Genomic DNA, 10,145 nt, shown 5'->3' with positions numbered 1-10,145 from the left:
TTGTATTTTTAGTAAAGACGGGGTGTCACCGTGTTGGCCAGGCTGATCTCGAACTCCTGACCTGAAGTGATCACCCATGTCTGACTCCTAAAGTGCTGGGATTACAGGCATGAGCCACCATGCACAGCCAAACGGCATTACGTTTAATGAAAAAAACCACAATTAGTTTTGCGCCAACTTAATAGATTTCTCAAAAGGAAAATGGAGATGCACCCCATGGAGACTGGAAGAATGAGACAGTTGATGGACAGGAAAAAAACCCTGAAGGTAGAAAACAGCAGGGAAAAAAGAACGTGCCACAAGGGACCCCTGTGGAGAGTTTATCTTCCTGGAGGCCTTCCTGGTGAGCTATGAAGAAATTATCCTTGACAGTTTTAAGGTTTTTCCCTCCAATGTTGCAAGTCCCCACATCCACAGCCTAATCCAAGCTTGAGTGTTAATATGACGGAGGACAGAGTGTCAGGAGAATAATGAAAAGCGGGACCTGCCTGAACTGTTCCGGAGGTAAAAGTAAACTATACAAACTCAAACTTCACCACTCCCAAGGGCAAACATGCATTGTCAGTGATGGCACCACTGATGTCTAGAAGGAAGACAGATCTGTTTTCCTGTCTTGTCTCATAACCTGAGAGGTTCTTCTCTTGCACAGTGGAGACCATCCTCTACATTATGACAATGACACAGAGCCCTTGTAAGTCCTAGCCTTCATCCTCTCTTTACAAATGGCCCTTGTGTGGCCCATTGGAACTAAGAGAGGGGACTATTGCTCAGCCACATACCTCCCAATGACCACACAAAGACCAGAGAAGCTCAGAATTACTGCCCATTGGGATACCACAACTCTCTTAAGGGTAAGTTACCTAAGTCTTAGTTTCTCCATCTGCAAAATGGAAAGAATAGGTCCTACCCTATATGGGTATCACATCACCTCAGCGAGCAGCTCCAGTTTTATTAAGGCATCCTCTGCAGTGCTTGGCATGTGGTAAAGAGTCACATTGTTGGTTTCTCTCCTCCACTTCTTAGTAATTCTCACTGAAGTCAACTCTCACAGTTCATCTGTGAAAAAATGCTTCCAACAGCACCGTGACAGGACCTTAAAATTTGGGACCCCAAGGAAAGCTTTGCACAAGGGGACATATGGAGCCTCTTCAGAAAGGCTACTCAGCCAGGAAATTGTTTCTAGGAATATGATCTAGCATTATTTCCAGGAAGAAAAAGTGACTCATTGGAAAAAGTGATTAGACTTTGTTCAAAGTTCCCCCTCCCCTTCCAAACTGGGTTCATCTCTACCAAGGTGCAAGGGGCTGGTTAACGTAAAAGAGGCTTTAAGGGAAAGGAAATTCCAATATGTCAATCTGAGGGTTGTGAGCAGACAGAGAAGATGCAGTTCACCACTGGGGCTTGGTGAGGAGGGGATGGGGAGGGCCTTGGGGGTCTCATGGGAAGACATCTTGTGCACCAACCTTGAACCTTGGGTGTTCTTTTTTTTTTTTTTTTTTTTTTTTTTTTTTTTTTTTTTTTTTTTTTACAGACAAGCTCTCTCTCTGTCACCCAGGCTGGAGTGCAGTGGTGCAATCACAGTTCACTGCAGCCTCCAACTCCTGGGCTCAAGTGATCTTCCTGTCTCCTCACCAAGCCCCAGTGGTGAACTGCACCTTCTCTATCTGCTCACAACCCTCAGATTGACATATTGGAACTTCCTTTCCCTTAAAAACTCTTTTATTTTAACTAGCCCCTTGCACCTTGGTAGAAATGAACCTCCTGAGTAGCTTGAACTACAAGTGTTCACCACCGCACCTGGCTAATTTTTTTTATTTTTTGAGATGGGAATCTCACTATATTGCCCAGGTTGATCTTGATCTCCTGGGTTCAAATGATCCTCCCACCTCAGCCTCCCAGTGTTGGGATTATAGGCATGAGCCACTGCGCCCAGCAACTCAAGTGTTCTTTCTAAAAACCACTGGTGGTGACCTTGATCTCTTCAACTTCAGTGATTCCTGACCAGACACAAGCAGGTCAGGAACTCAGGATGATGACCTCACTTCCAGGCCACCCAGTGCTGCAAAGGTGGACGGGAGGCTCCAGATTCCTAGGGATTCAGCCTTCAGGTATCTCCTTTCTGGAATGACTACTGCTGGGTTCCCCTGTGGAACTTGGCCTGCTCTCCCCCAATCCTCCCTCCCCGTGGGTCTCCACAGATTGTCAAAACACCAGCTGGTTCTCCTCAGCCGCTAAGTCTAGGAGAGGAAAGAGCAGAGGAGTTATGGACATGGCTTTGAGGGTTTTTCCATCATCTAAGGGTTCAATATTTAGAGCAATATTGATCCAATTTATCTAGTGTTGTCGTGTTCCATTGGTTGCTAGACAACAGAGTTCTTTCTGCCGTGTACTCTGGATGGCTCATGGGAGTTGGACTACCAAAGAGATTACTTTGTGTATGTTGGACTAAATGGACCATAGGTGCTATACATAAGTGTGGGTGGGGGGATACTGTTTTACTGGGCAGTGTTAAGACCAGTTTTCCTATCATATCTCAGTAATTGCAGTTCAGCCTCCAGAACGAACACAGCCATTCATTTTCACATTCCCTTACAAGATGCCCTCTGAGAACAATTTAACACAAAGTTGTGCTGATGCATAAAACCCTATGTCGTGTGCTTACCATTCCATCCTCATAAAGTTCAGGCCTGCACTGGAGCAAGGATGGATTTATTCCTTCTCCTTTCCACCTGCCACAAGCCCATTCATAACCAAAAATAGCAACGTGGATTACAAAAGGTCACATTCTGGTTTGCACTTCAATCCTAGTATGGCAGGGTCTTTCTTCATTTCCCTTATCCCATCTTCCCTGTTCATCCCAAAATTGCCTTCCCTGTTTTTGTTTTTGTTTTTTTGGAGGCTCTTTTGTAAGTCCTTAACACAGATGCTTGCTGTGACTTTAAAATCCCATCAGAACAGCAGGTAATGAGGCAAAAGGAAGGGGAGAGTGCAGGGAGAGGCAAGTGCAGGCAAGTGACCAACAACGCACATTTATAGGGAACAGAAATGGAAAACAGATACTATGCAGGAGTATAAAGCATTGCCCTAGGAGCGCCTTCATCAGCCTCGGAGAATAGAGTTTCTGAGATCCAGGCAAATCATACAGTAAATCATTGGGAGCTGCAGACTCATTGTAAGCAGCTCTAAGCAATGGCCCTTCTGGGCTGCCTGGTACCCTGTCTCAACATCTTTCTAGTGGCTGTGCAGTAGCCAGCATTCCTCTGATAACCATTGAGGTTTTCTTGAGTTGTCCACATTGCAGCTGCCCTGGGTGGTGGACCACCAACCTTAACTTCCTTCTTTCCTCCAAGAGTGCTACAACTCCTTTGCTAGACTCTCCAAATAGTGGCCTTGGTCCTTTTGCATCCTTGTAACTCCCACTCTCTTGGAACAAATTCCACTGGAGCCACTAGAAAATGGCTTACAGAGCCACCATCTCCCTCTTGGAGGTCCAGGTCTTGCTGCTCCTGCAAGGTAAGAAGCTCTGCTATAGATGAAAACACCCCATTGCTAGTTAAAGAGACAAGAACATCTATTCAGAGGAATGCTGGCTACACAAAAGACTCAGAGAAGGCAAGAAAGAGTGACTAGAAAAAGGATGGTTTCTGATTTTGTCAATCTATTTTGCAGCTCATAGAAGTTGTTGATTTAAATAATCTATTAAAAGACTTTGTGGCTGGGCACAGTGGCTCACACCTATAATCCCAGCACTTTGGGAGGCCAAGGAGGGTGGATCACTTGAGGTCAGGAGTTCAAGACTAGCCTGGCCAACATGGTAAAACCCCATCTCTACTAAAAATACAAAAATTAGCCAGGTGTGCTGGGGTGTGCCTGTAATCCCAGCTATTCAGGAGGCTGAGGCAGAAGAATCACTTGAACCTGAGAGGTGGAGGTTGCAGTGAGCCAAGATCCTGCCACTGCATTCTAGCCTGGGCGACAGAGTGAGACTCCATTTAAAAAAAAAAAAAAAAAAAGACTTTGTGGGCTCTTGTCTTCAGGAAGCAATTTGTTAGCCAGACTTATCACTACATTCAATTATAGGGTTTTTGTTTTGGTTTATTTTCTCTGGTAGAAACAGGGTCAAGCGATTCTATTAGCTTGGTCTTCCAAAGCACTGGGATTATAGGCATGAGCCACTGCACCCGGCCACCATGTTCAATTTTAGTGACTTGCCAGAGTGGACGCTTATTTCTTACTTGTATTTCTCTGCTTGTGACTTGCCTGGAACGGTTATGTTCTTGGGACCTATCTGCTCTAATGGACTTGCTTCCTGGGCCACAGCCTGGTCAGAGAAGACAGTTATACCTCCGGCTATCTACCTCCCAGAATGCTGGGACCCCACACCCTTCCATTCCTTATTCTGGCTCTTTTTTTTTTTTTTTTTTTTTTTGAGTTGGAGTCTCGCTGTGTCGCCCAGGCTAGAGTGCAGCGGCGCGATCTCGGCTCACTGCCAGCTCCGCCTCCCGGGTTCATGCCATTCTCCTGCCTCAGCCTTCTGAGAAGCTGGGACTACAGGCACCCGCCACCACACCCGGCTAATTTTTTGTATTTTAGTAGAGACGGGGTTTCACCGTGTTAGCTGGGATGGTCTCGATTTCCTGACCTCGTGATCTGCCTGCCTCTGCCTCCCAAAGTGTATTCTCTCTCTCTTTAACTGGTAATGAGGTGCCCCACATACCCCAGAGCTTCTTACTTTGGAGGAGCAGCAAGACCTGGCCCTCCAAGAGGGAGATGGTGGCTCTGTGAGCCTTTTTCTAGCAGCCCCGATGGAATTTGTTCCAGGACAGTGGGAGTTACAAGGAAGCAAAAGGACCAGGGCCTCTATTCGGAGAGTCTAACAGAGGAGTTGTAGCACTCCTTCAGCAATGAGTGAAGTCAAGGTCAGTGGTCTATGACCCAGGCAGCTGCACTGTGGACAACTCAAGAAAACTTCAGTGACTATCAATAAGTGTCTATGCTTGAACCACCTGGGACCTGCCAAGGGGAAGAAAGGGGTGTAGAAGGTGTGGGTTCCCAGCATTCTGGGAGGTAGAAAGCCAGAAATACAACAGTCTTCTCTGATCAGGTTGTGGCCTAGGAAGCAAGCCCATAAGAGCAGGGGTCCCTAACCCTTGGGTCACAGACCGGCACCAGTACTGGTACCGGTCTATGGCTTGTTAGGAACCGGGCTTCACAGCAGGAGGTGAGCCATGGGCAGCTGAGCGAAGCTTCACCTGTACCATACAGCTGATCCCCATCACTCACATTCCCGCCTAAGCTCTGCCTCCTGTCACATCAGTGGTGGCATTAGATTCTCATAGGAGCGGGAACCCTGTTGTGAAGTGTGCATGTGAAGGATCTAGGTTGCACACTCCTTAGGAGAATCGAATGCCTGATGATCTCTCACTGTCTCCCATCACCCCCAGATGGGACCATCTAGTTGCAGGAAAACGAGCTCAGGGCTCCCACTGATTCTACATTATGGCAAGTTGTAGAATTATTTCATTACATATTACAATGTAATAATAATAGAAATAAAGTGAACAATCAACATATTTCACTTGAGTCATCCCGAAACCATCCCCTTCACCCCTGCTGTCCATGGAAAAATTGTTTTCCATGAAACTGGTCCCTGATGCCAAAAGGGTTGGGGACTGTTGCATTAGAGCAAACAGAGGAGAACTCTGCTGAGGGGTCCAAGAACATAAAGGGCCCAGGCAAGTCATAAGCAGAGAAATAAAAGTAAAACATTAATGTTCACTGTGACAAGTCATTAAAATTGAACATAGTGGCTGAGTGCAGTGGTTCACGCCTATAATCTCAGCACTTTCAGAGGCTGAGACAGAAGGATTGCCTGAGGCCAGGAGTTTGAGACCAGCCTGGGCAACATAGAAAGACCCCGTCTCTAAAAAAAAAAAAAAGAAAAATTTCAATTGAATCTAGTGAAAAATCTAGCTAGCAAATTGTTCTCTGCAAACTGAGCCCATGGAGTCTTGTCATAGATTATTTAAATCAATAACTTGTATAAGCTGTGAAATAGATTGACAAAATCAGAAGTCATCCTTTTACTAGAGAAAAGAGTGACTAGACACTCTTTTCTGCCTTCTCTGAGTCTTCTTTTAGAATTTCACATTGCAGGTAGGTGCTGCTATATTTTGGGCCCAAAAATATTTTCAGGAAAGCAAACTCGAAATAGCAACCTGTCAGACATTGTCTTAGGTTCTTAGCCTGTCTGGTGCTGCCTTGCAGAAGCTGGCTGGAAGTTGGACCAGGTGTGTGTTTCCCCCCCTTTCCCTACATACTTCCTTTGTTTACCCAGCATATTTTCCTAGGATTATGATTCACGTATTTAAAATTAGAGCAGAAAAAGGAGGGAAAGAGGTGATTCATGTTCTTTCCCCATTCCTAGCAATGTTTAGCCTCTGGAATCTAGATTAGCAATGTGATGTGCTGAGAGCCTGAAGGAAAATGAAAGAGGGGAGGAAAAAAAGGAGGAGGACAAATTGAAGAAGACAGAGCTCACTGCAAATTATATTTCCAGTTCCCAGACTTAGAAGGACATTGCAATTGAAATTGCTTGTGCTTGTAAAATTCTATCATGCTTGAAGAACCTATTTTATAGATGAAATCAGGTTTAACAGAAGAATATTGTGTCTTGAATAAATCAGTTCCCTAATGAAATATACCATCAAGCATGAAAAAAATACCTAAAGGGTAAGAAGTATTAATGTGTCAATTAAGAGGAATGATGGGCCAGGCACAGTGGCTCACGCCTGTAATCCCAGCACTTTAGGAGGCCAAAGCGGGTGGATCACAAGGTCAGGAGTTCGAGACCAGCCTGGCCAACATAGTGAAACCCCATCTCTACTAAAAATACAAAAATTAGCCAGGTGCAATGGCAGGCGCCTGTAATCCCAGCTACTAGGGAGGCTGAGGCAGGAGCATCCCTTGAACCAGGGAGGCAAAGGTTGCAGTAAGCCGAGATTATGCCACTACACTCCAGCCTGAGCAACAGAGCGAAACTCCATCTCACAGAAAAAAAAAAAAAAGAGGAATGATGATTAGGATGTCAGTTTATGTCTATATACGCAGATGGCTTTGAAAGATAACAACTCTTCCAACAGTTGGATCACAACCAACCAGTTACAAACTGCTTGGTTGCTTGACTGAATTCAGCTGGTTTGTTTTGAAAATTACCCACACTCTGCCTAACATCATCACTTTCCAAACCACTTTGCTGGCTGCTAGCTTCACATGCCTGCTTGAGTTCAAACTGTTGACGATGACACTTGGGAATTGGCTGAAGAAGAGAGTTAACAGCACGTTCTGAAATCAGGAGAGAACCAAACAAGAGCTGCTGGCAGAAAGCCAACTTCAATTGAAGAGAGATACCAAACCAAGACGGTGAAAGTGCCCAAGAGAAAACCAGGCGATTCTAGAAAATTCCATCCTAAAACATGTGGAGCCTGGTTTTTCCTAAGCACCAGTGCTCAGGCGGTAATCCTTGAAAACAGGAAGAAGGAACCAACTCAGTGATCTGGTCTTTCCATACGGGAATTTAGTGAGGTGGGATTATTAGTCAATGACACCTCGGCACTCTCCCCGATATAAAATTCATTCCTATTTTCATAATCCACAGTTTTTTAGGAACAGAACTGTTGATGTACTGCTCAACTGACCTTTAGTTAGTTCCAAGAGAAAGATGGCGAAGTCCACAGAGAGCCAGCTCTTATTCTAAACAAATGGGGTAAAGTTGGAATGACACAAATGTATATATTCATTTCTAGCACCTCACAGTATTCACACAGTTCCAGAGAAAGGTAGGGGGACTGATTCCTTTCTAATTAGTCACAGAAGCTTTGGGTAAGAGCCCCAAGAGATCTGTGCCCCCAAATACCACTTGACACATGAGTACATGAGTCCGCTAAATGCATCCTGGATGAGATGGATAGGTGGTGCCAAGTCCTAAATCTATGGGGTTTCCCTTGACAGTCCACTCTTACGATTTAGGGCACCATCGGTGGCCCTGGTTTGATTCCTCACTTGGTAATTCATCTCCAACAAGCTATGGTTCTTGTTTTGTAACACCCTTCCATTCTTTTCCTTTGAAGAGAGAGAAAAACAGTGATAAAAGCCAGGCTTTGGAACAGAATTCTAGCTTTGTCCTTCCAGAATCAGCCCTCAGTAAGAAGAAACAAACAGACAATGAGGTCAGCTTAAAGAAAGACTGTTCCTATGGACAAAACCATGACCATTTACATCAAATATGCCACCTGTATTATTTAACATGTCTGCGTAAGTCCCCTGACCAGCCATAGCAACATATGAACAAGTGAGTGGACTTTTCCATCTGAACATTCTGACTATTTAAAAGTTAAAAACACATATGGGCTTTTGTCTTTTGTTTGTTTTGTTTCATTTTGTTTTTGAGATGGAGTCTCGCTGACTCCCAGGCTGGAGTGCAATAGAGCCATCTCAGCTCACTGTAACCTCTGCCTCCCAGGTTCAAACGATTCTTCTATCTCGGCCTCCCAAGCAGCTGGAACTACAGGTGTGCACCACCACGTCCAGCTAAATTTTTTTTCTTTTTATTATTTATTTATTTATTTATTTATTTTTGAGACGGAGTCTGGCTCTGTCGCCCAGGCTGGAGTGCAGTGGCGGGATCTCAGCTCACTGCAAGCTCCGCCTCCTGGGTTTACGCCATTCTCCTGCCTCAGCCTCCCGAGTAGCTGGGACTACAGGCGCCCGCCAACTCACCCGGCTAGTTTTTTGTATTTTTTTAGTAGAGACGGGGTTTGACCGTGTTAGCCAGGATGGTCTCGATCTCCTGACCTCGTGATCCGCCCGTCTCGGCCTCCCAAAGTGCTGGGATTACAGGTTTGAGCCACTGCGCCCGGCCTCTTTTTTTTTCTTTTTTTTTGGTATTTTAGTAGAGATGGGGTTTTGTCATGTTGCCCAGGGTGGTCTTGAATTCCTGAGCTCAGGCAGTCTGCTCCCTTTGACTTCCCAACATATGGGTTTTTAAAAGAAAATTATATTTTGACTCATGTATATACATTTGTTAATATATTATGTCTCACAATTCTGTCCTACAAATTATTACTGCCATTTTTTTTTTTTTTTTAATTTGAGACAGGGTCTGCCTCCATCACCCTGGCTGGAGTGCAGTGGCATGATCTCAACTCACTCCAGCCTTGGCCTCCTGGGCTCAAGCAGTCCTCCCACTTCAGCCTCCCCAGTAGCTAGGAATATAGCTGTGCACCACCACACCTGGCTAATTCTTGTATTTTTTGTAGAGACGGAATTTCCCCATATTGCTCAGGCTGGTCTCAAACACCTCAGTTCAAACGATCCTCCCACACTGGCCTCTCAAAGTACTGGGATTACAGGCGTCAGCCGCCGCACCTGGCCATTACTGCCATTTTGAATTTTGTTATGTATTATCTGCTTTGGCAATTGTAAGTTCCTAAACTTCTTACTTTTACAACATTTGTAAGCAATACTTACTGTGCTTTTATTATAGAAGCAATGCATATGCATTATAGTGAACTTACAAAAATAACATTTCAGGCTAAAATAAAGAAAAAAACGGTATACTACTAATACTATCTACTAGGAAAAATCATTATACGTAACTTGTTAAATTTTGTATATTTACATATGACATACATGTTAGATAAAATATATAAATATTAGGGTCATTTAATCTAAAGGTAACATAGTAACATGTTGCTTTTCTCTATAAACTATCCTCATCCTAGTCAGCCCTAATCAGCTTGTAGTAAACTCTGTATGAAGGGAGTTTATTATCGAAAGAAAGCATAGAGTAAACTGAAGTAAAACTCAGCTTTTGAAATTCAAAAATGGGATTCTGCATCATACAATACCTGTATCAGACAATCTGAGGTATGTTCTGAAGAAAGGTATGTCTAAATCTCATAATCTCCCCTACCCTAACACAACCCAAGCCAACTATTTTTGTCATTTAGATTGTAGATTTTTATTTAAAAGACATACAGATAGAAAGAGGAAAGGGAAAATCTCGCCCTCTAATATAGATGTGCCAATTTTCCTCTCTCCAGCCTGAGAAGGACAGCTATACAGATAAATGAAGGTGCTACAGG

Source organism: Theropithecus gelada, chromosome 3 (assembly GCF_003255815.1).
Source record: "Theropithecus gelada isolate Dixy chromosome 3, Tgel_1.0, whole genome shotgun sequence".
NCBI classification, from domain to species: domain Eukaryota; kingdom Metazoa; phylum Chordata; class Mammalia; order Primates; family Cercopithecidae; genus Theropithecus; species Theropithecus gelada.
This window is presented reverse-complemented; position numbering follows the sequence as displayed.